Raw genomic sequence first — 23844 nt, 5'->3', positions numbered from 1 at the left:
GACCAAAAAAGGCTGCATAAGGATAGGGGCAGAACTGAACCTCTCTTTGAGATACTCAAACGCTTCAATGGCCTCAGTAGTCCACTGGGCAGTATTCGCACCTTTCCTGGTGAGATCGGTTAGAGGTTTAACAATTACAGAAAAATTCTTAATGAATTTCCTGTAATAATTGGCAAAACCCAAAAATCTCTGTATAGATTTCAAACCAAGAGGCCTAGGCCATTCCTGCACAGCCTGATCCTTCACAGGGTCCATCTCAAAGCCCTCGCTGGAGACAATGTAGCCCAAAAAACTAATTTTATGCAAAGCGGACTCACATTGCTCCAGCTTAGCAAAGAGTGAATTATCACTCAATAACTGCAAAACTTCACATACACTCTGCCAATGGGACTCCAGATCTGGCGAATAAATCAAAATGTTATCCAAATACACAACCACATTCTTACCAATCAGTAGTGTTGAGCCACCCCCGTAGTGTTCGAGTTCGGTTCGGTTCGTCGAACACCCTTGTGTTCGCCGAACTGTTCGTCGAACTGTTCGTTGAACACCTTCGAACACCGTTAAAACCAATGGCAGGCAAACAAAAACACATAGAAACACATAGAAAACACCTTCAAAGGTGTCCAAAAGCTGACAAACTGCTCAGAAGACACAACTAACACATGGAAAAGTGACAAGTACATATAGTCATGCGAAAAGAAAAGAGGTGGAGGAGTAAAAGGAGGGGGGACACAGATATAGGCATGTCATGCCCTTCTAAAATCCAAAAAGTGAGAAGCCGACACGGCCAGTCCATTCTTGCCCGTGCCACCTCCATGTCGCCGGGTTTGTGCCAGAGCCACGGTGGACCCTGACGGCCAGCCCCCCTCTCCCAATACTGGTGCCTGTGCGCTGGTGGGTCGAGCGAGCCCCCTGTGGTGGAGGCAGCTCTAAGCTTTTTAATTTAAATTGTCTCTCTAATTTGAATGAATACACTTTAAATCCTTTTGCAAGGATCTATTGAAGGGTAAGTCTCATGCCAGCAGCGGCGTAATTCCAGCTCCAGTAGCGTCCACTAAAGCTGCTGCAGTTAAAAAGCTTTTATAAGGATCGAGCTCGGCGGTCCACCGCAAGGCGTCCTACCGCCAGTCCCAGCCCCTATGCCTTGGGGTGCCTCCTGATTCTCTTCACTGAGTATCCCGTGGTCCCGAAGCATTTCCTTTGAAAAAATTAAGTGTCCAAACTACAGGTGGTGTAGCTTGCTTAACAGCCGGGATAATCCGCTGACTAGCAGACACTGCTACTAGGCACAAAGTATTTCCTGGGCTAGATGCAGTTAAAAAATTGTAATTAGATACTCTCGTTGGATGCTGAGAAAGCATTCCATAGAGTCTCCTGGCACACCATATATTATTCTCTTAAAAAGCTTGGGGTAGGGGTCTAGGGGACCCTTTTATAGCCAAAATCACGGCCCTGTATCGCAATGCGTCACCTAGGCTGAAGATAAATGGAACTGTAGCACCCCGAGGGCTCGGTTGCTGCAGAGGTATTGCACCTCACCCAGAGGTGTGATATCTCACTCTCAGGTAAGGATGGAGTGTGGATCAGGACCCCGACACCTGCATGCATTACACCACATTGCCGTGGGGCAGGGCGACCAATATGCCTCTGAGATGGGCACGACAGTCCCTGTCCCTTGCTGGAGTGGGGGGAGGGAACACTGAGGAAGGGGAACCCTGTAGTGCAGGATCAGGGAGGAAGCAGTTCCTGGGTGCATTGAGAAGGGAGTATAAAAGGTGGGCACCATCTTAGTTCAGTGCAGGGAAGTCTGAGCAGAAGTGACAGGGAGCAGGGGCTCTGCATGAGCTCTGCTCCAGAGGTGAGCCTAGTAACAGAGGCCCAGGCCTGGAAGAGGGAGAAGGAAGGAAGAGGAGCGGAGAAGGCTCCAGGAACGAGGAACGAAGGGATCCCAGGGGTGTGGACGGGCGAGTCGCCACCGCACGCCCGAATCCACCTGCGTGGAGGGGCCAGGCCAAAGGGGGAGACCGGTTCCCGAAACTAGTGGAGGCGGGAAACGACCCTCAGCTAGAAACCGGAGGCTGTGACATTTTATGTGGCGCAGCCCCTCGCTACACCCGCTAGGAGGGCAGCACATAGGGTCAGGGAAACTGGCGCCAAGTTTACCAAGAGGAGGCCCGAGGCAGCCGGACAGAAGGGTTGGTAAGAAAGGCCAGACAAAGGACACACAAAGGGGGTCCTGTGAAGCACTCCAAAGTTATCTGGGAGTTGTCTGAGCCCCTCACCTGGTGAGCACAGTACGACGTGGGCAGCTGTTACCTGCAGAAGTGGTCTGGATAATAAGAACTGTGAGTAAAGGCCCTGGACTGCATCACTGACGCCGTGTCATTACTGCTGCTGCCCTGCACCATCACCCCCATCCTCCGCATACACTGCCCTGAGGCTATACTCCTCCCGTGGGGAGTTATGCTACACTCTGCTGCACCCACAACACCAGCCTCAGCGGTCTGCCCTGCAGCGGCTGTTCACTCTGACCGCAATCCACGGGTGGCGTAGTCGGACATTTAAACATCAAAACCACATAAATAGTTCCGCCACTGGTTTGACCGACCTGAACCACGGAACTGGGTGGCCGCCACGGAGACTACAACCACCAGCATCCACCAAAAAGGGTACGGCTCCGGATGTCCCAAGGCCCAGGGGGCGCGTCACAACATTTTCATCACCTTTCATAATCACCAATGGGACAAGGCAGGGATGTCCTCTGTCCCCTCTCTTATACATCCTAGTGACGGAGCACCTGCTCTCATCAATTCACCATAACCCCAATATTAGGTGGATTGAGGTGGGAGGCACCGAGTACAAGTGCTCTCTATTTGCTGATGATGTCCTAGTATATATCACTCAATCACATATATCCATCCCTGCTGTTATGGCTGAAATAGATCACTTTGTTACATGGTCAAATTTTAAAATCAATACAGCGAAGTCTGAGGCCCTCGATGTCTCCCTCCTCAAATGCATACAGGATTCCATCCAGTCCAACTTTCCCTTTGCCTGGCCCTCACAGGGTATCACATTCTTAGGAATTCCTATTCATAGAGACCTCTCCCGTCTATGTTATCTTAATTTTGGGCCCTTTATTGAACAACTCCACTTAAGAAGGCTGTCCCACATTATTAAGCAGCCTACATTTTCTGCCAAAATGGGAAAGAAAAAGGATGTGTCGGCTGCTGAGAAGCAAAAAATTGTGGAGTGTTTAGGTCAAGGCATGACTACAATCAACATTGTGCGATGATCAGGATGAAGTGTCTTGGCAATCAAGAAGTATGTAGCTGATTCACAGTACACACGTGTGCGTGCTGATAAGGGCAAATTGAGGACTCTTTCCTACAGGCAATTACGTCAGGTTAAAAGAGCAGCGGCAAAAATGCCTTGTCATAGCAGCAGACAAGTTTTTGAAGCTGCTGGTGCCTCCAACGTCCCCCGAACAACAAGATGCTGGGTCCTTCAGAGGTTTGCAGCTGTGCGTACGCCATCCTGTCGACCTCCTCTTTCCACTGCACACAAGCAGAAACGGCTCCAGTGGGCCAAACATTACATGAAGACTGATTTCAAAACTGTTTTGTTCATGGATGAGTGCCGTGCAACACTCGATGGTCCAGATGGATGGAGTGGAGTATGGCTGGTTGATGGACACCCCACGCAAACACGGCTACAGCGCCAACAAGGAGGAGGTGGAGTAATGTTTTGGGCTGGAATCATGGGGAGAGAGATTGTCAGCCCCTTTAGGATCCCTGAAGGGGTAAAGATGAACTCCATAATGTATGTGGAGTTTCTCAAACAGCACTTCCTGCCATGGTTCAAGAAGAAGAACCGTGTATTCCACAGCAAGATCATTTTCATGCATGATAATGCACCGTCTCATGCTGCACATAACACATCTGCATCTCTGGCTGATATGGGCATAAAAGAAGACAAACTTATGGTGTGACCCCCATGCTCCCCTGACCTCTACCCCATTCAGAACCTCTGGAGCATCATCAAAAGGAGTGTCTATGATGGCGGGAGGCAGTTCACATCTAAGCAACAGCTCTGGGAGGGTATTCTGTCCTCATGCAAAACAATTGAAGCAGAAACCATCCAAAACCTGACAAATTCAATGGACGAGAGAGTTCAGAAGCTCCTTTCGAACAAGGGGTCCTATGTGCAAATGTAACATCACCTAGAATAAAGTTTTGAGATGAAAACTGTTTGATTTCAGTTTCTAATAACCTGCTAATGCTTATAATTTCAAAAATGACCATTTTTTTGGTCTTTATTAAAATGAAAAGGTTGATCGAAGAGTGTGGGGGATCTAAGAGTGTGTCAACCCAGTAGTCATGATTACTTCGAATTCTGACAATCTGAGGGTCATGTTGCAGGTAGCGCAGCAAGAAGGCACTTATGTGTCTTGCGCATCTCGGAGCCCCAAAATTATTTTCCGGGCTAGATGAAGCTAAAAATTATTATTCATTTTAAATCTGGTGGAGCTTAGTATAGATGGCCTAATAGAATCAGTACTGCACACTGCTACAAAGCCCAAATTATTTTCCAGCCAAGATGCAGATAAACATGATTAGTAATTTTAAATCTGGTGGAGCTTAGTATAGATGGCCTAATAGAATCAGTACTGCACACTGCTACAAAGCCAAGTTATTTTCCAGCCAAGATACAGATAAACATGGTTAGTAATTTTAAATCTGGTGGAGCTTAGTACAGATGGCCTAATAGAATCAGTGCTGCACACTGCTACAAAGCCCAAATTATTTTCCAGCCAAGATACAGATAAACATGATTAGTAATTTTAAATCTGGTGGAGCTTAGTATAGATGGCCTAATAGAATCAGTACTGCACACTGCTACAAAGCCCAAATTATTTTCCAGCCAAGATGCAGATAAACATGATTAGTAATTTTAAATCTGGTGGAGCTTAGTATAGATGGCCTAATAGAATCAGTACTGCACACTGCTACAAAGCCAAGTTATTTTCCAGCCAAGATACAGATAAACATGGTTAGTAATTTTAAATCTGGTGGAGCTTAGTACAGATGGCCTAATAGAATCAGTGCTGCACACTGCTACAAAGCCCAAATTATTTTCCAGCCAAGATACAGATAAACATGATTAGTAATTTTAAATCTGGCGGAGCTTAGTATAGATGGCCTAATAGAATCAGTACTGGACACTGCTACAAAGCCCAAATTATTTTCCAGCCAAGATACAGATAAACATGATTAGTAATTTTAAATCTGGTGGAGCTTAGTATAGATGGCCTAATAGAATCAGTACTGTACACTGCTACAAAGCCCAAATTATTTTCCTGCCAAGATACAGATAAACATGATTATTAATTTGAAAGCTTCAAACGGTTGGTGAGGTGATTTTAACCAATCATCAAGCTTTTACTCTCCCCAGGATGACACAGGGGTAGAAAAGTCGTTTCGGATCCATGATTTGTTCATCTTTATGAACGTGAGTCTGTCTACATTATCAGTGGAGAGCCGCGTGCGCTTATCTGTCAGCACACCACCAGCAGCGCTGAACACACGTTCAGACAGAACGCTGGCTGCGGGGCATGACAAGATCTCCAAGGCGTAAGTGGCGAGCTCCGGCCATTTATCCAGATTGGAAGCCCAAAAAGAGCAAGGGTCCAGTGACACAGTCATGGCTTCAATGTTTACTTGGAGATACTCCTGTACCATCGTCTCTAGGCGTTGACTATGTGTCAGACTTCTTGTCTCCTGTGGCCTTGCAAAGGATGGGCTAAAAAAGTGGTGAAATGATTCCGCAAAATTGATGTTACCAGCAGATACTGTGTTTCTGTTACGGTTTGAGTGCTGAACACTCGACGGTCCCACGGTTGGCAAGTTGGAACTGTGAGATTCACTACGTGCACAACTGGTGTTTTGTGGAAAAGCACATGTAAGATTCTGCAACAGTCTCTGCTGATACTCCTGCATGCGTGCATCCCTTCTATGGCAGGAATAATATCTGCAAATTGACTTTTGTACCAGGGATCTAACAGTGTGGCAACCCAGTAGTCAGGATTATGTCAAATTCTCACAATTCGAGGGTCATGTTGCAGGTAGTGCAGCAAGAAGGCACTCATGTGTCTTGCGCATCCAGGAGCACCAAGTCCCTGTTGTGTTGGTGGCAAGGTAACAATCATGCTTCCTTCCTCTGTCCTCTCCCCCCAACCTCGCACAACAGAAATGTGATCAAGGTTCTCCCTCATCTGATGAGTCTTCCATCAGTTCGTCCTCCACTTCTTCCTGGGCTCCTGCACCTTCCTCACTAGTTTGGCTGCTACCATGCGCCCTGGTAAAACCATCTCCCCCACCCTCACATGCCTGCCGCCTTGGTGCTGCCGACCGTCTGGACCCTGCAGATGTTAGCCCTTCCGCATACAACTCCTCCTCCTCTACTTCCTCCACCTCATCTTGTGACACCACCTGACTCCGAATTCTGTTTAACATGTGCTCCAGAATGTAAATCACCGGAATAGTCATGCTGATAATGGCATCGTCAGCACTAAACATCTTCGTCGCCATTTCAAAACTGTGCAGAAGGGTGCATAGGTCCCTGATCTGAGACCACTCCTCCAGCGTGATTTGCCCCACCTCTGGATCTCATTGGCCCAGGCTATATGTCAGAACGTATTGCACCAGGGCTTGTCGGTGCTGCCACAGTCGCTGCAACATGTGCAGAGTTGAATTCCACCGGGTAGGCACATCGCATTTTAGCCGGTGAAGTGGCAGGCCCAACGACTTCAGTAGAGATCTAAATCGCTGAGCTGCGGGATGCGAACGGCGGAAGAGAGCACACAGCGACCTTGCCCTCTGCAGAAGGCCATCTAGTCCGGGATAGTGGGCTAAAAATTGCTGGACAACCTGGTTCAACACGTGAGCCATACAAGGCACGTGTGTGACATTGCCCCGGCGAAGGGCCGCACCCAGGTTTGCAGCATTGTCGCACACGGCCTTCCCTGGTTTCAGGTCCAGTGGAGACAACCATTCATGAAATTGGTTCTCCAGAGCTGACCACAACTCCTCAGCTGTGTGACTCACATTTCCCAGACATTTCAAAGTAAAAACCGCCTGATGCCGTTGAGCCCTACTGTCAGCATAGTAAGGAGGTGTGCAGGATCCCTTCTGCGCAGTTAGAGAGCTTGTGGCATGACCAGACAGGCTTTGGGTGCAGGTGGAGGACCGAGAGGAGGTTGAGGAGGCAGAAGCAGTGGAGGAACTTTGAGATAAAGAGTATTGACGCACAACTCGTGGGGACGTCAAGACTTGGACAGCAGCCCCTTGTCCTGCTGTCACCATAGTTACCCAGTGCCCAGTCAGCGACATGTAACGCCCCTCTCCATGCCTACTCGTCCAAGTGTCTGTGGTGAAATGCACCCTGTCACACACAGAGTTTCTCAAAGAAGCGGTGATGTTGTGTGCGACATGCTGGTGGAGCGCAGGCACACCTTTCTTTGAGAAGTAGTGCCGACTGGGCATCTGGTACTGGGGCACTGCGACGGACATAAGGTCTCGAAAATCCTCTGTGTCCACCAGGCGGAAAGGCAGCATTTCTGTAGCCAAGAGCTTGCAGATGGTGAAATTCAACCTCTTAGCTTTCTCATGGCTAGGAGGAAATGGTCTTTTACTTGTTCACATCTGAGGGACCGAGGGCTGGCTGTTGTGCTTAGATGGCGTTGATAAGGGTGTCCCCGGCAAACTGCCGGTCTGTGAGGAAGATGCAGGCGGACATGTTAGGTTGCCTTGATCCAAAGGTGGTGCTATCGATGTCGGACAGCGCTCAACACCAGCTGGTGTTACCACCTCCAAAGAAAATGATGACCTGCCAATCACGCTGGTTGTTGCGGGTAAAGAGGTGGCAGGTCTGCGTCCCAAAACAGGTGTGACTGCTGTACCCCCAGTCACAGAGGATGAAGAGGCCGCAGATGCAGAAGATGGGGAAGATGGTGGTTGGCCCGGCCGGCTAGGCCGCATTGTAGCACAGTGAACTTCCCACTGCAACTTATGCTTCATGTCCATGTGCCGGTTCATACATGAAGTACTCAAACTATGTATTTTTTGGCCTCTACTTAGCTTTTGTTGACAAATGTTACAGATAACACGAGTTGGGTCATCTTTATCGATCTGAAAAAATGCCCAGGCTATGCAAGGCTTAGCACCCATGCGACCTGAAGAGCCACCACGACTTGTGGTCAGAGGCAGAGTTGTGTTTGAGGATGCAGTTGTTGACGTGTCTCTGTCCGGGAAGGCGCAACCTGACCTCGTCGTCACTAGCATCCTCCTCCACCTCCTCTGCTGGCCTCATCTCTTGGCTGACTGTGGGTTGACAGTAAGCGGGATCTCCAACCTCATCATCATCACCCTGTGTGTTATCACACCCATCGTCCTCAGAGCCAACCTGTTCCTGCCCTGACAAAAAACTAAAGTAGTCGCTCCAATCAGGTATTTGAGTCTCATCATCGTCTTCCTCATTGTCTCCACCAACAGGAGTTACAGTTTGGGAATGAGGGTCTACATTATGTTCAGAACCTTCTGCGTCCGGTCCTGGATCCGACTCATAAAGGTTCTGAGCATCAGTGCAGATCATTTTCTCGTCTGGATTCACAAAAGCGCTGGAGCCGACCTCTGATTCCCAGGCTATCGTATGAGTAAACAGCTCTGCAGACTCAACCATCTGTTCTACCTCATACTCAGATGGGCAGCTGGAGATTTGGGAGCTGTGAGGAAGCAAGTGCGATTGGGGTGACACCTCTGAGGACTGGAGTATTTGTGATATTGAAGTTGATATGGAGGAGAGCCCACTTAAAGGAGCACTTGATATCCGTTGAAGCACCTGCTGTTTTTGTGCCTCATCTGGAATTTGTAGCGATTGGCGTGGCCGTAAGAAAGGGATCATATCACATTGTCCGCTAAAAGAAGTAGACATTTTAGTTTGGCTGGAAGATTGTCTTTCTTCTGCAGATGTTACTGTTGCTTTAACACCTACCCCACGGACACAACGTTTTTTCCCCTTCCCAACACGCCTATTCCCCTTTCCACCAGCAGCAGGCCTTTTTCCACTCATTTTGGTGGTTAACTAATTCACAACTCTGGAGTTGTTTGCACAAAAAAACAAGGGATGGGAACCGAGCAGAGCTGAGTGGCCAAACTGTGGTATTAGGCCAAAACTATCGTCTGGGTTAGATGCAAAAAAAAATTAAATTCAATTTGCAACCTGATGGAGGTCAGTATAGATGGACTAATAGAACAAGTCTCACACACTGCTAGAAGCTCAAATATTTTTTCAGAGCTAGTTGCAGATAAAAATTAGTTTTCATTTTCAACCTGATGGAGGTCAGTATAGATGGACTAATAGAACAAGTCCCACACACTGCTAGAAGCCCAAATATTTTTTCAGAGCTAGATGCAGATAAAAAATTATTTTGAATTTGCAACCTGATGGAGGTCAGTATAGATGGACTAATAGACCAAGTCCCACACACTGCTAGAAGGCCAAATATTTTTTCAGAGCTAGATGCAGAAAAAAAATATATTCAATTTGCAACCTGATGGAGGTCAGTATAGATGGACTAATAGAAAAAGTCCCACACACTGCTAGAAGCCCAAATATTTATTCAGAGCTAGATGCAGATAAAAATTATTTTTAATTTGCAACCTGATGGAGGTCAGTATAGATGGACTAATAGAACAAGTCCCACACAATGCTAGAAGGCCAAATATTTTTTCAGAGCTAGATGCAGACAAAAAATTATTTTTAATTTGCAACCTGATGGAGGTCAGTATAGATGGACTAATAGAACAAGTCCCACACACTGCTAGAAGCCCAAATATTTTTTCAGAGGTAGATGCAGATAAAAATTATTTTTAATTTGCAACCTGATGGAGGTCAGTATAGATGGACTAATAGACCAAGTCCCACACACTGCTAGAAGGCCAAATATTTTTTCAGAGCTAGATGCAGAAAAAAATTATATTCAATTTTCAACCTGATGGAGGTCAGTATAGATGGACTAATAGACCAAGTCCCACACACTGCTAGAAGCCCAAATATTTTTTCAGAGGTAGATCTAGATAAAAATTATTTTTAATTTGCAACCTGGTGGAGGTCAGTATAGATGGACTAATAGACCAAGTCACACAAACTGCTAGAAGGCCAAATATTTTTTCAGAGCTAGATGCAGAAAAAAATTATATTCAATTTGCAACCTGATGGAGGTCAGTATAGATGGACTAATAGACCAAGTCCCACACACTGCTAGAAGCCCAAATATTTTTTCAGAGCTAGATGCAGAAAAAAATTATATTCAATTTGCTACCTGATGGAGGTCAGTATAGATGGACTAAAATAACAAGTCCCACACACTGCTAGAAGGCCAAATATTTTTTCAGAGCTAGATGCAGAAAAAAAATATATTCAATTTGCAACCTGATGGAGGTCAGTATAGATGGACTAATAGAAAAAGTCCCACACACTGCTAGAAGCCCAAATATTTATTCAGAGCTAGATGCAGATAAAAATTATTTTTAATTTGCAACCTGATGGAGGTCAGTATAGATGGACTAATAGAACAAGTCCCACACAATGCTAGAAGGCCAAATATTTTTTCAGAGCTAGATGCAGACAAAAAATTATTTTTAATTTGCAACCTGATGGAGGTCAGTATAGATGGACTAATAGATCAAGTCCCACACACTGCTAGAAGCCCAAATATTTTTTCAGAGGTAGATGCAGATAAAAATTATTTTTAATTTGCAACCTGATGGAGGTCAGTATAGATGGACTAATAGACCAAGTCCCACACACTGCTAGAAGGCCAAATATTTTTTCAGAGCTAGATGCAGAAAAAAATTATATTCAATTTTCAACCTGATGGAGGTCAGTATAGATGGACTAATAGACCAAGTCCCACACACTGCTAGAAGCCCAAATATTTTTTCAGAGGTAGATCTAGATAAAAATTATTTTTAATTTGCAACCTGGTGGAGGTCAGTATAGATGGACTAATAGACCAAGTCACACAAACTGCTAGAAGGCCAAATATTTTTTCAGAGCTAGATGCAGAAAAAAATTATATTCAATTTGCAACCTGATGGAGGTCAGTATAGATGGACTAATAGACCAAGTCCCACACACTGCTAGAAGCCCAAATATTTTTTCAGAGCTAGATGCAGAAAAAAATTATATTCAATTTGCTACCTGATGGAGGTCAGTATAGATGGACTAAAATAACAAGTCCCACACACTGCTAGAAGCCCAAATGTTTTTTCAGAGCTAGATGCAGATTAAAATTATTTTGAATTTGCAACCTGATGGAGGTCAGTATAGATGGACTAATAGAACAAGTCCCACACACTGCTAGAAGGCCAAATATTTTTTCAGAGCTAGATGCAGAAAAAAAATTATTTTGAATTTGCAACCTGATGGAGGTCAGTATAGATGGACTAATAGAACAAGTCCCACACACTGCTAGAAGCCCAAATTTTTTTTCAGAGCTAGATGCAGATGAAAATTATTTTTAATTTGCAACCTGATGGAGCTCTGTATAGATGGACTAATAGAACAAGTCCCACACACTGCTAGAAGGCCAAATATTTTTTCAGAGCTAGATGCAGAAAAAAATTATATTCAATTTGCAACCTGATGGAGGTCAGTATAGATGGACTAATAGAACAAGTCCCACACACTGCTAGTAGCCCAAATATTTTTTCAGAGCTAGATGCAGATAAAAATTATTCTTAATTTTCAACCTGATGAAGGTCAGTATAGATGGACTAATAGAACAAGTCCCACACACTGCTAGAAGCCCAAATATTTTTTCAGAGCTAGATGCAGATAAAAATTAATTTTAATTTGCAACCTGATGGAGGTCAGTATAGATGGACTAATAGAACAAGTCCCACACACTGCTAGAAGGCCAAATATTTTTTCAGAGCTAGATGCAGAAAAAAATTATATTCAATTTGCAACCTGATGGAGGTCAGTATAGATGGACTAATAGACCAAGTCCCACACACTGCTAGAAGCCCAAATATTTTTTCAGAGCTAGATGCAGAAAAAAATTATATTTAATTTGCAACCTGATGGAGGTCAGTATAGATGGACTAATAGAACAAGTCCCATACACTGCTAGAAGCCCAAATATTTTTTCAGAGCTAGATGCAGATAAAAATTATTTTTAATTTGCAACCTGATGGAGGTCAGTATAGATGGACTAATAGAACAAGTCCCACACACTGCTAGAAGCCCAAATATTTTTTCAGAGGTAGATCTAGATAAAAATTATTTTTAATTTGCAACCTGATGGAGGTCAGTATAGATGGACTAATAGACCAAGTCCCACACACTGCTAGAAGGCCAAATATTTTTTCAGAGCTAGATGCAGAAAAAAAATATATTCAATTTGCAACCTCATGGAGGTCAGTATAGATGGACTAATAGACCAAGTCCCACACACTGCTAGAAGCCCAAATATTTTTTCAGAGCTAGATGCAGAAAAAAATTATATTCAATTTGCAACCTGATGGAGGTCAGTATAGATGGACTAATATAACAAGTCCCACACACTGCTAGAAGCCCAAATATTTTTTCAGAGCTAGATGCAGATTAAAATTATTTTGAATTTGCAACCTGATGGAGGTCAGTATAGATGGACTAATAGAACAAGTCCCACACACTGCTAGAAGGCCAAATATTTTTTCAGAGCTAGATGCAGAAAAAAAATTATTTTGAATTTGCAACCTGATGGAGGTCAGTATAGATGGACTAATAGAACAAGTCCCACACACTGCTAGAAGTCCAAATATTTTTTCAGAGCTAGATGCAGATGAAAATTATTTTTAATTTGCAACCTGATGGAGGTCAGTATAGATGGACTAATAGAACAAGTCCCACACACTGCTAGAAGGCCAAATATTTTTTCAGAGCTAGATGCAGAAAAAAATTATATTCAATTTGCAACCTGATGGAGGTCAATATAGATGGACTAATAGAACAAGTCCCACACACTGCTAGAAGCCCAAATATTTTTTCAGAGCTAGATGCAGATAAAAATTATTTTTAATTTTCAACCTGATGAAGGTCAGTATAGATGGACTAATAGAACAAGTCCCACACACTGCTAGAAGCCCAAATATTTTTTCAGAGCTAGATGCAGATAAAAATTAATTTTAATTTGCAACCTGATGGAGTTCAGTATAGATGGACTAATAGAACAAGTCCCACACACTGCTAGAAGGCCAAATATTTTTTCAGAGCTAGATGCAGAAAAAAATTATATTCAATTTGCAACCTGATGGAGGTCAGTATAGATGGACTAATAGACCAAGTCCAACACACTGCTAGAAGCCCAAATATTTTTTCAGAGCTAGATGCAGAAAAAAATTATATTCAATTTGCAACCTGATGGAGGTCAGTACAGATGGACTAATAGAACAAGTCCCATACACTGCTAGAAGCCAAATATTTTTTCAGAGCTAGATGCAGATAAAAATTATTTTTAATTTGCAACCTGATGGAGGTCAGTATAGATGGACTAATAGAACAAGTCCCACACACTGCTAGAAGCCCAAATATTTTTTCAGAGATAGATGCAGAAAAAAATTATATTCAATTTGCAACCTGATGGAGGTCAGTATAGATGGACTAATAGACCAAGTCCCACACACTGCTAGAAGCCCAAATATTTTTTCAGAGGTAGATCTAGATAAAAATTATTTTTAATTTGCAACCTGATGGAGGTCAGTATAGATGGACTAATAGACCAAGTCCCACACACTGCTAGTAGGCCAAATATTTTTTCAGAGCTAGATGCAGAAAAAAATTATATTCAATTTGCAACCTGATGGAGGTCAGTATAGATGGACTAATAGACCTAGTCCCACACACTGCTAGAAGCCCAAATATTTTTTCAGAGCTGGATGCAGAAAAAAATTATATTCAATTTGCAACCTGATGGAGGTCAGTATAGATCGACTAAAATAACAAGTTCCACACACTGCTAGAAGCCCAAATATTTTTTCAGAGCTAGATGCAGATTAAAATTATTTTGAATTTGCAACCTGATGGAGGTCAGTATAGATGGACTAATAGAACAAGTCCCACACACTGCTAGAAGGCCAAATATTTTTTCAGAGCTAGATGCAGAAAAAAAATTATTTTGAATTTGCAACCTGATGGAGGTCAGTATAGATGGACTAATAGAACAAGTCCCACACACTGCTAGAAGCCCAAATAGTTTTTCAGAGCTAGATGCAGATGAAAATTATTTTTAATTTGCAACCTGATGGAGGTCAGTATAGATGGACTAATAGAACAAGTCCCACACACTGCTAGAAGCCCAAATATTTTTTCAGAGATAGATGCAGAAAAAAATTATATTCAATTTGCAACCTGATGGAGGGACGGGATAGATGGACTAATGGACCAAGTCCCACACACTGCTAGAAGCCCAAATATTTTTTCAGAGGTAGATCTAGATAAAAATTATTTTTAATTTGCAACCTGATGGAGGTCAGTATAGATGGACTAATAGAACAAGTCCCACACACTGCTAGAAGCCCAAATATTTTTTCAGAGATAGATGCAGAAAAAAATTATATTCAATTTGCAACCTGATGGAGGTCAGTATAGATGGACTAATAGACCAAGTCCCACACACTGCTAGAAGCCCAAATATTTTTTCAGAGGTAGATCTAGATAAAAATTATTTTTAATTTGCAACCTGATGGAGGTCAGTATAGATGGACTAATAGACCAAGTCCCACACACTGCTAGTAGGCCAAATATTTTTTCAGAGCTAGATGCAGAAAAAAATTATATTCAATTTGCAACCTGATGGAGGTCCGTGTAGATGGACTAATAGACCAAGTCCCACACACTGCTAGAAGCCCAAATATTTTTTCAGAGCTAGATGCAGAAAAAAATTATATTCAATTTGCAACCTGATGGAGGTCAGTATAGATCGACTAAAATAACAAGTTCCACACACTGCTAGAAGCCCAAATATTTTTTCAGAGCTAGATGCAGATTAAAATTATTTTGAATTTGCAACCTGATGGAGGTCAGTATAGATTGACTAATAGAACAAGTCCCACACACTGCTAGAAGGCCAAATATTTTTTCAGAGCTAGATGCAGAAAACAATTTATTTTGAATTTGCAACCTGATGGAGGTCAGTATAGATGGACTAATAGAACAAGTCCCACACACTGCTAGAAGCCCAAATAGTTTTTCAGAGCTAGATGCAGATGAAAATTATTTTTAATTTGCAACCTGATGGAGGTCAGTATAGATGGACTAATAGAACAAGTCCCACACACTGCTAGAAGGCCAAATATTTTTTCAGAGCTAGATGCTGAAAAAAATTATATTCAATTTGCAACCTGATGGAGGTCAGTATAGATGGACTAATAGAACAAGTCCCACACACTGCTAGAAGCCCAAATATTTTTTCAGAGCTAGATGCAGATAAAAATTATTTTTAATTTTCAACCTGATGGAGGTCAGTATAGATGGACTAATAGAACAAGTCCCATACACTGCTAGAAGCCCAAATATTTTTTCAGAGCTAGATGCAGATAAAAATTATTTTTAATTTGCAACCTGATGGAGGTCAGTATAGATGGACTAATAGAACAAGTCCCACACACTGCTAGAAGCCCAAATATTTTTTCAGAGGTAGATCTAGATAAAAATTATTTTTAATTTGCAACCTGATGGAGGTCAGTATAGATGGACTATTAGACCAAGTCCCACACACTGCTAGAAGGCCAAATATTTTTTCAGAGCTAGATGCAGAAAAAAAATATATTCAATTTGCAACCTCATGGAGGTCAGTATAGATGGACTAATAGACCAAGTCCCACACACTGCTAGAAGCCCAAATATTTTTTCAGAGCTAGATGCAGAAAAAAATTATATTCAATTTGCAACCTGATGGAGGTCAGTATAGATGGACTAATATAACAAGTCCCACACACTGCTAGAAGCCCAAATATTTTTTCAGAGCTAGATGCAGATTAAAATTATTTTGAATTTGCAACCTGATGGAGGTCAGTATAGATGGACTAATAGAACAAGTCCCACACACTGCTAGAAGGCCAAATATTTTTTCAGAGCTAGATGCAGAAAAAAAATAATTTTGAATTTGCAACCTGATGGAGGTCAGTATAGATGGACTAATAGAACAAGTCCCACACACTGCTAGAAGTCCAAATATTTTTTCAGAGCTAGATGCAGATGAAAATTATTTTTAATTTGCAACCTGATGGAGGTCAGTATAGATGGACTAATAGAACAAGTCCCACACACTGCTAGAAGCCCAAATATTTTTTCAGAGCTAGATGCAGAAAAAAATTATATTCAATTTGCAACCTGATGGAGGTCAGTATAGATGGACTAATATAACAAGTCCCACACACTGCTAGAAGCCCAAATATTTTTTCAGAGCTAGATGCAGATTAAAATTATTTTGAATTTGCAACCTGATGGAGGTCAGTATAGATGGACTAATAGAACAAGTCCCACACACTGCTAGAAGGCCAAATATTTTTTCAGAGCTAGATGCAGAAAAAAAATTATTTTGAATTTGCAACCTGATGGAGGTCAGTATAGATGGACTAATAGAACAAGTCCCACACACTGCTAGAAGTCCAAATATTTTTTCAGAGCTAGATGCAGATGAAAATTATTTTTAATTTGCAACCTGATGGAGGTCAGTATAGATGGACTAATAGAACAAGTCCCACACACTGCTAGAAGGCCAAATATTTTTTCAGAGCTAGATGCAGAAAAAAATTATATTCAATTTGCAACCTGATGGAGGTCAGTATAGATGGACTAATAGAACAAGTCCCACACACTGCTAGAAGCCCAAATATTTTTTCAGAGCTAGATGCAGATAAAAATTATTTTTAATTTTCAACCTGATGAAGGTCAGTATAGATGGACTAATAGAACAAGTCCCACACACTGCTAGAAGCCCAAATATTTTTTCAGAGCTAGATGCAGATAAAAATTAATTTTAATTTGCAACCTGATGGAGTTCAGTATAGATGGACTAATAGAACAAGTCCCACACACTGCTAGAAGGCCAAATATTTTTTCAGAGCTAGATGCAGAAAAAAATTATATTCAATTTGCAACCTGATGGAGGTCAGTATAGATGGACTAATAGACCAAGTCCCACACACTGCTAGAAGCCCAAATATTTTTTCAGAGCTAGATGCAGAAAAAAATTATATTCAATTTGCAACCTGATGGAGGTCAGTATAGATGGACTAATAGAACAAGTCCCATACACTGCTAGAAGCCCAAATATTTTTTCAGAGCTAGATGCAGATAAAAATTATTTTTAATTTGCAACCTGATGGAGGTCAGTATAGATGGACTAATAGAACAAGTCCCACACACTGCTAGAAGCCCAAATATTTTTTCAGAGATAGATGCAGAAAAAAATTATATTCAATTTGCAACCTGATGGAGGTCAGTATAGATGGACTAATAGACCAAGTCCCACACACTGCTAGAAGCCCAAATATTTTTTCAGAGGTAGATCTAGATAAAAATTATTTTTAATTTGCAACCTGATGGAGGTCAGTATAGATGGACTAATAGACCAAGTCCCACACACTGCTAGTAGGCCAAATATTTTTTCAGAGCTAGATGCAGAAAAAAATTATATTCAATTTGCAACCTGATGGAGGTCAGTATAGATGGACTAATAGACCAAGTCCCACACACTGCTAGAAGCCCAAATATTTTTTCAGAGCTAGATGCAGAAAAAAATTATATTCAATTTGCAACCTGATGGAGGTCAGTATAGATCGACTAAAATAACAAGTTCCACACACTGCTAGAAGCCCAAATATTTTTTCAGAGCTAGATGCAGATTAAAATTATTTTGAATTTGCAACCTGATGGAGGTCAGTATAGATGGACTAATAGAACAAGTCCCACACACTGCTAGAAGGCCAAATATTTTTTCAGAGCTAGATGCAGAAAAAAAATTATTTTGAATTTGCAACCTGATGGAGGTCAGTATAGATGGACTAATAGAACAAGTCCCACACACTGCTAGAAGCCCAAATAGTTTTTCAGAGCTAGATGCAGATGAAAATTATTTTTAATTTGCAACCTGATGGAGGTCAGTATAGATGGACTAATAGAACAAGTCCCACACACTGCTAGAAGCCCAAATATTTTTTCAGAGATAGATGCAGAAAAAAATTATATTCAATTTGCAACCTGATGGAGGGACGGGATAGATGGACTAATGGACCAAGTCCCACACACTGCTAGAAGCCCAAATATTTTTTCAGAGGTAGATCTAGATAAAAATTATTTTTAATTTGCAACCTGATGGAGGTCAGTATAGATGGACTAATAGAACAAGTCCCACACACTGCTAGAAGCCCAAATATTTTTTCAGAGATAGATGCAGAAAAAAATTATATTCAATTTGCAACCTGATGGAGGGACGGGATAGATGGACTAATGGACCAAGTCCCACACACTGCTAGAAGCCCAAATATTTTTTCAGAGGTAGATCTAGATAAAAATTATTTTTAATTTGCAACCTGATGGAGGTCAGTATAGATGGACTAATAGAACAAGTCCCACACACTGCTAGAAGCCCAAATATTTTTTCAGAGATAGATGCAGAAAAAAATTATATTCAATTTGCAACCTGATGGAGGTCAGTATAGATGGACTAATAGACCAAGTCCCACACACTGCTAGAAGCCCAAATATTTTTTCAGAGGTAGATCTAGATAAAAATTATTTTTAATTTGCAACCTGATGGAGGTCAGTATAGATGGACTAATAGACCAATTCCCACACACTGCTAGTAGGCCAAATATTTTTTCAGAGCTAGATGCAGAAAAAAATTATATTCAATTTGCAACCTGATGGAGGTCAGTATAGATGGACTAATAGACCAAGTCCCACACACTGCTAGAAGCCCAAATATTTTTTCAGAGCTAGATGCAGAAAAAAATTATATTCAATTTGCAACCTGATGGAGGTCAGTATAGATGGACTAATAGAACAAGTCCCATACACTGCTAGAAGCCCAAATATTTTTTCAGAGCTAGATGCAGATAAAAATTATTTTTAATTTGCAACCTGATGGAGGTCAGTATAGATGGACTAATAGAACAAGTCCCACACACTGCTAGAAGCCCAAATATTTTTTCAGAGATAGATGCAGAAAACAATTTATTTTGAATTTGCAACCTGATGGAGGTCAGTATAGATGGACTAATAGAACAAGTCCCACACACTGCTAGAAGCCCAAATAGTTTTTCAGAGCTAGATGCAGATGAAAATTATTTTTAATTTGCAACCTGATGGAGGTCAGTATAGATGGACTAATAGAACAAGTCCCACACACTGCTAGAAGGCCAAATATTTTTTCAGAGCTAGATGCTGAAAAAAATTATATTCAATTTGCAACCTGATGGAGGTCAGTATAGATGGACTAATATAACAAGTCCCACACACTGCTAGAAGCCCAAATATTTTTTCAGAGCTAGATGCAGATTAAAATTATTTTGAATTTGCAACCTGATGGAGGTCAGTATAGATGGACTAATAGAACAAGTCCCACACACTGCTAGAAGGCCAAATATTTTTTCAGAGCTAGATGCAGATAAAAATTATTTTTAATTTTCAACCTGATGAAGGTCAGTATAGATGGACTAATAGACCAAGTCCCACACACTGCTAGAAGCCCAAATATTTTTTCAGAGCTAGATGCAGATAAAAATTAATTTTAATTTGCAACCTGATGGAGGTCAGTATAGATGGACTAATAGAACAAGTCCCACACACTGCTAGAAGGCCAAATATTTTTTCAGAGCTAGATGCAGAAAAAAATTATATTCAATTTGCAACCTGATGGAGGTCAGTATAGATGGACTAATAGACCAAGTTGAGGCGCATGGGGACAGCAGGTGGTGAGGGTGGTGTGTTAAAATAGGTGGAGTTATGAAGATCTAAAACGCCTGGATTGCAGCAGCAACAAGCTGAAAAGTGGAGGCATGTAAGGGATCTAGAGGTTGACAGCATGTCTTCTTATCGGGAGTCCTGGTGCCCATCTCCACAAATGGAGTTTTCAGGATCCAAGGCTGCCACACTAATCTAAAACCAATTCGGGTTATCGCTTCTCGGCCTTTTGGCTAAGATCAAGTGTAGTATCTTTCGAAAAGCGTCTTTGGATTTCGGCCGCCCTAGTAGATTGATACATTATGCACACTGGGGTTTAGGCATTTGTTAGTACGCCAGGTGGCTAATATAGTCATCTGGTGGAAAGCATGGCCCCCCAGGATCGATGCCATTGGGCCGGGGAAGATCGAAAGCCCGAAGTGTGAAGTGCCCCAGGAGTGGTGACCCTGGGGTGCCTTAACTCACTGGGATTGGGAACCCCACTTGAGTTTATGGAACATTTGCACAAGCACTTCAAATTTTCTTTCTTTGCACACACCCTTATTCCGGGCCTTCGAGCCTTAGGATGGGGAATTTTTCAATTTCCGGTCGAAGGTACGGGCAGTATTATACTGTGAAACCTTCACTATTTATTTAATCTTTTTTTTCACTGTGTGTCCACTTATTCACGTGTGTCCACGTTTTACTAGGATTTTGTTGGGATGCAGTTCCCTTATGGGTTCCTCTCTTGGCAGGTATAGGGGGGGGAGTGTGTGGCCATCAGGTTCTGCTCCCCCCTGAACCACCCTGGCTCTCCTCTTTTGGGAGGAGAGCGTTATTGGCTCCCCTCTTCTGGGAGGGGAGCACAGTCTTTGGCTCCCAGTGCCTTGCTCGGATGAGAACTCGGGCAGGTGCTGGGGGAAAGATTGTGTCGTCTGAGGCTTCAGCTGGAGGTGGCTATTTGTCCCTGTTCCACGCTGTGGCCTTCTGGCTTGCAGGGACCGGGAATGGTTTGGGGGACCCTTCTCCTTTTGGAGAGGGTTTCAAATTGACCAGCATCTCAGTGCACTTTTCTTGTGGCACTTGTCACTTTTTTAAGCGTACTCGGGTATAGACACGAATTCGGGCTTTCAAAAAAAAAAAAAAATCTTTCGAAAAGGTGGCTTAGGCTGTTGGCCGCCCTAGTAGATTGATTCGTTATGCACACTGGGGCTTGGGCGCTTGTTAGTACGCCAGGTGGCTTATAAAGTCATCTGGTGGAAAGCATGGCCCCCCAGGATCGACGCCATTGGGCCGGGGAAGAATGAAAGCCCGAAGTGTGAATTGCCCCAGGAGTGGTGACCCTGGGGTGCCTTAACTCACTGGGATTGGGAACCCCACTTGAGTTTCTGGCACCTTTGCACAAGCACTTCAAATTTTCTTTCTTCGCACACACCCTTATTCCGGGCCTTCTGGCCTTAGGATGGGGAATTTTTCAATTCCCGGTCGAAGGTCCGGTTAGTATTATACAGTGAAACCTTCACTATTTGTTTAATATTTTTGTCACTGTGTGTCCACTTATTCACGTCTGTCACGTCCGACTAGGATTTTGTCGCGATGCGGTTCCCTAACGGGTTCCTCTCTTGGCAGGTCAAGGGGGGGAGTGTGTAGCCATCAGGTTCCGCTCCCCCCTGAACCCCATGGCTCTCCACTTTCGGGAGGAGAGCGTTGTTGGCTTCCCTCTTCCGGGAGGGAAGCACAGTCTTTGGCTCCCAGTGCCTTGCTCGGGTGAGAACTCGGCAGGTGCTGGGGGTAAGATTGGGTTGCCTCTGGCTTCGGCTGGAGGTGGCTATTTGTCCCTGTTACTTTCTGTGGCCTTCTGGCTCGGAGGGATGGAGAAAGATTTGGGGGACCCTTCTCCTTTTGGAGAGGGTTTCAAGATGACCAGCATCCTAGTGCACTTTTTTTGAGGCACTTGTCACTTTTTTAAGCGCACTCGGGTTTAGTACATGAATTCGGGCTTTCGATAAAAAAAAAATCTACACTTCACGAGAGCGATCGAACTCGAAAGAAGAAGAGCTTCAGAGCCCAGCTGACATTGGTGAAGGAAGGCGGATATCATTCGGAGGAAGAAGCTCTAAGGAATCCAGAAGAAAACGAAGACTCGGAGAAGAATCGGGCTGTCCTGAGGAATCTTTGAGGAAGAAAATCAGCGATACAAAGTTCTTTCTGAGAATTTGTCCAGAAAACGACGGGAGAAGAATCTGCTTAGGTCCACCCCACGGGAAGAGTTCCAGATCCTGCTCCACGAATCACCTGCAGGAACCATGGCAAGCTCAGCGAGGAAGGTCGAAAAGAAGAGCCTGGAGCAGGTGACCGCCAGGAGGGCCCAGCCAGGCGCCGATTCTGCCCCCAAGGACTCTGCCTCCATGACTGGCCAGCAGAAGAGACCCCAGAAGCCCCACCACGAAGCTCCAGCCCTGGATGAGGCAGACGGTGGCCTTGAAGCTGAAGGAAGTGGATGGGAGGGTGCCGGACATGTCCTCGGACGTGTTTTGCCAGAAGATGCTGCTGGATCGGGGCTTCTTCAGGTCGGATACCCTCAGCATCCAGACCTTCTTGACGGGGAACTTCTTCGTCACCTTTACCACGGTGAACACCTGCAGGAGGTTCTGGGAAATGGTGAGTGCAAAAGGACCCGATAACTCTTTCTCTGCCTTCACAGGTAGCTTCCCTATCCAGAGGGACGAGAGGAGTATCATGGTGTCCATGCACAACCCACACACCCAAGACAAAGACATATGTACCTTCCTGAGATGCTTCTCTTTGGTTGTGAAAGAACCCTCTCACATCATGAATGTACTCGGCTTCTGGGCAGGTAAGTGGTCTGTGACCGTTAGACTCCACAGGGATCTGGCTTACTCAGACGGCCTTCGGCACCTGCCCCTGACATTCTCTCTGGGCAACTCCTATGGCCTCATCTATTACATGGACATGCCGCGGAACTGCACGAGATGCGGCAGGAATGGCCACGAGATGAAGGACTGCAAGGAGGATGTCTGCAGGATTTGTTGAGCGACGGGACACAGCTCGAAGGACTGCCCGAAGAAGACGTCCTGCAACCTGTCTGGGCTGGCGGCTCATCTGTACAAGGATTGCCCCAAGCGGGAGAGATCCTAGGCATCGGTGGTTGCGACGACCCCAGCTCCGGAGTAGTGTTGAGCCACCCCCGTAGTGTTCGAGTTCGGTTTGGTTCGTCGAACACCTGTGTGTTCGCCGAACTGTTCGTCGAACTGTTCGTCGAACACCTTCGAACACCGTTAAAACCAATGGCAGGCAAACAAAAACACATAGAAACACATAGAAAACACCTTCAAAGGTGTCCAAAAGCTGACAAACTGCTCAGAAGACACAACTAACACATGGAAAAGTGACAAGTACATATAGTCATGCGAAAAGAAAAGAGGTGGAGGAGTAAAAGGAGGGGGAGACACAGATATAGGCATGTCATGCCCTTCTAAAATCCAAAAAGTGAGAAGCCGACACGTTCAGTCCGCTCCTGCCCGTGCCACCTCCGTGTCGCCGGGTTTGTGCCAGAGCCGCGGTGAACCCTGACGGCCAGCCCCCCTCTCCCAATACTGGTGCCTGTCCGCTGGTGGGTCGAGCGAGCCCCCCTGTGGTGGAGGCAGCTCTAAGCTTTTTAATTTAAATTGTCTCTCTAATTTGAGTGAATACACTTTAAATCCATTTACAAGGATCTATTGGAGGGCAAGTCTCATGCCAGCAGCCGCGTAATTCCAGCTCCAGTAGCGTCCACTAAAGCTGCTGCAGTTAAAAAGCTTTTATAAGGATCGAGCTCGGCTGTCCACCGCA

The 23844-nt window shown here is 43.3% G+C and overlaps 2 pseudogenes; both read left to right on the top strand.

The window, feature by feature from the left end:
• Window positions 1-20226: 20226 nt before the first annotated feature.
• Window positions 20227-20317, top strand: LOC141174718 (U2 spliceosomal RNA; annotated as a pseudogene).
• Window positions 20318-20578: 261 nt separating this feature from the next.
• LOC141173649 (uncharacterized) lies at window positions 20579-23187 on the top strand (annotated as a pseudogene).
• Window positions 23188-23844: the final 657 nt, after the last annotated feature.

Source organism: Phyllobates terribilis, unplaced genomic scaffold (assembly GCF_046119375.1).
Source record: "Phyllobates terribilis strain yellow unplaced genomic scaffold, ASM4611937v1 Scaffold_13__5_contigs__length_258822181, whole genome shotgun sequence".
Classification (NCBI taxonomy): Eukaryota; Metazoa; Chordata; class Amphibia; order Anura; family Dendrobatidae; genus Phyllobates; species Phyllobates terribilis.
This window is presented reverse-complemented; position numbering and strand designations above follow the sequence as displayed.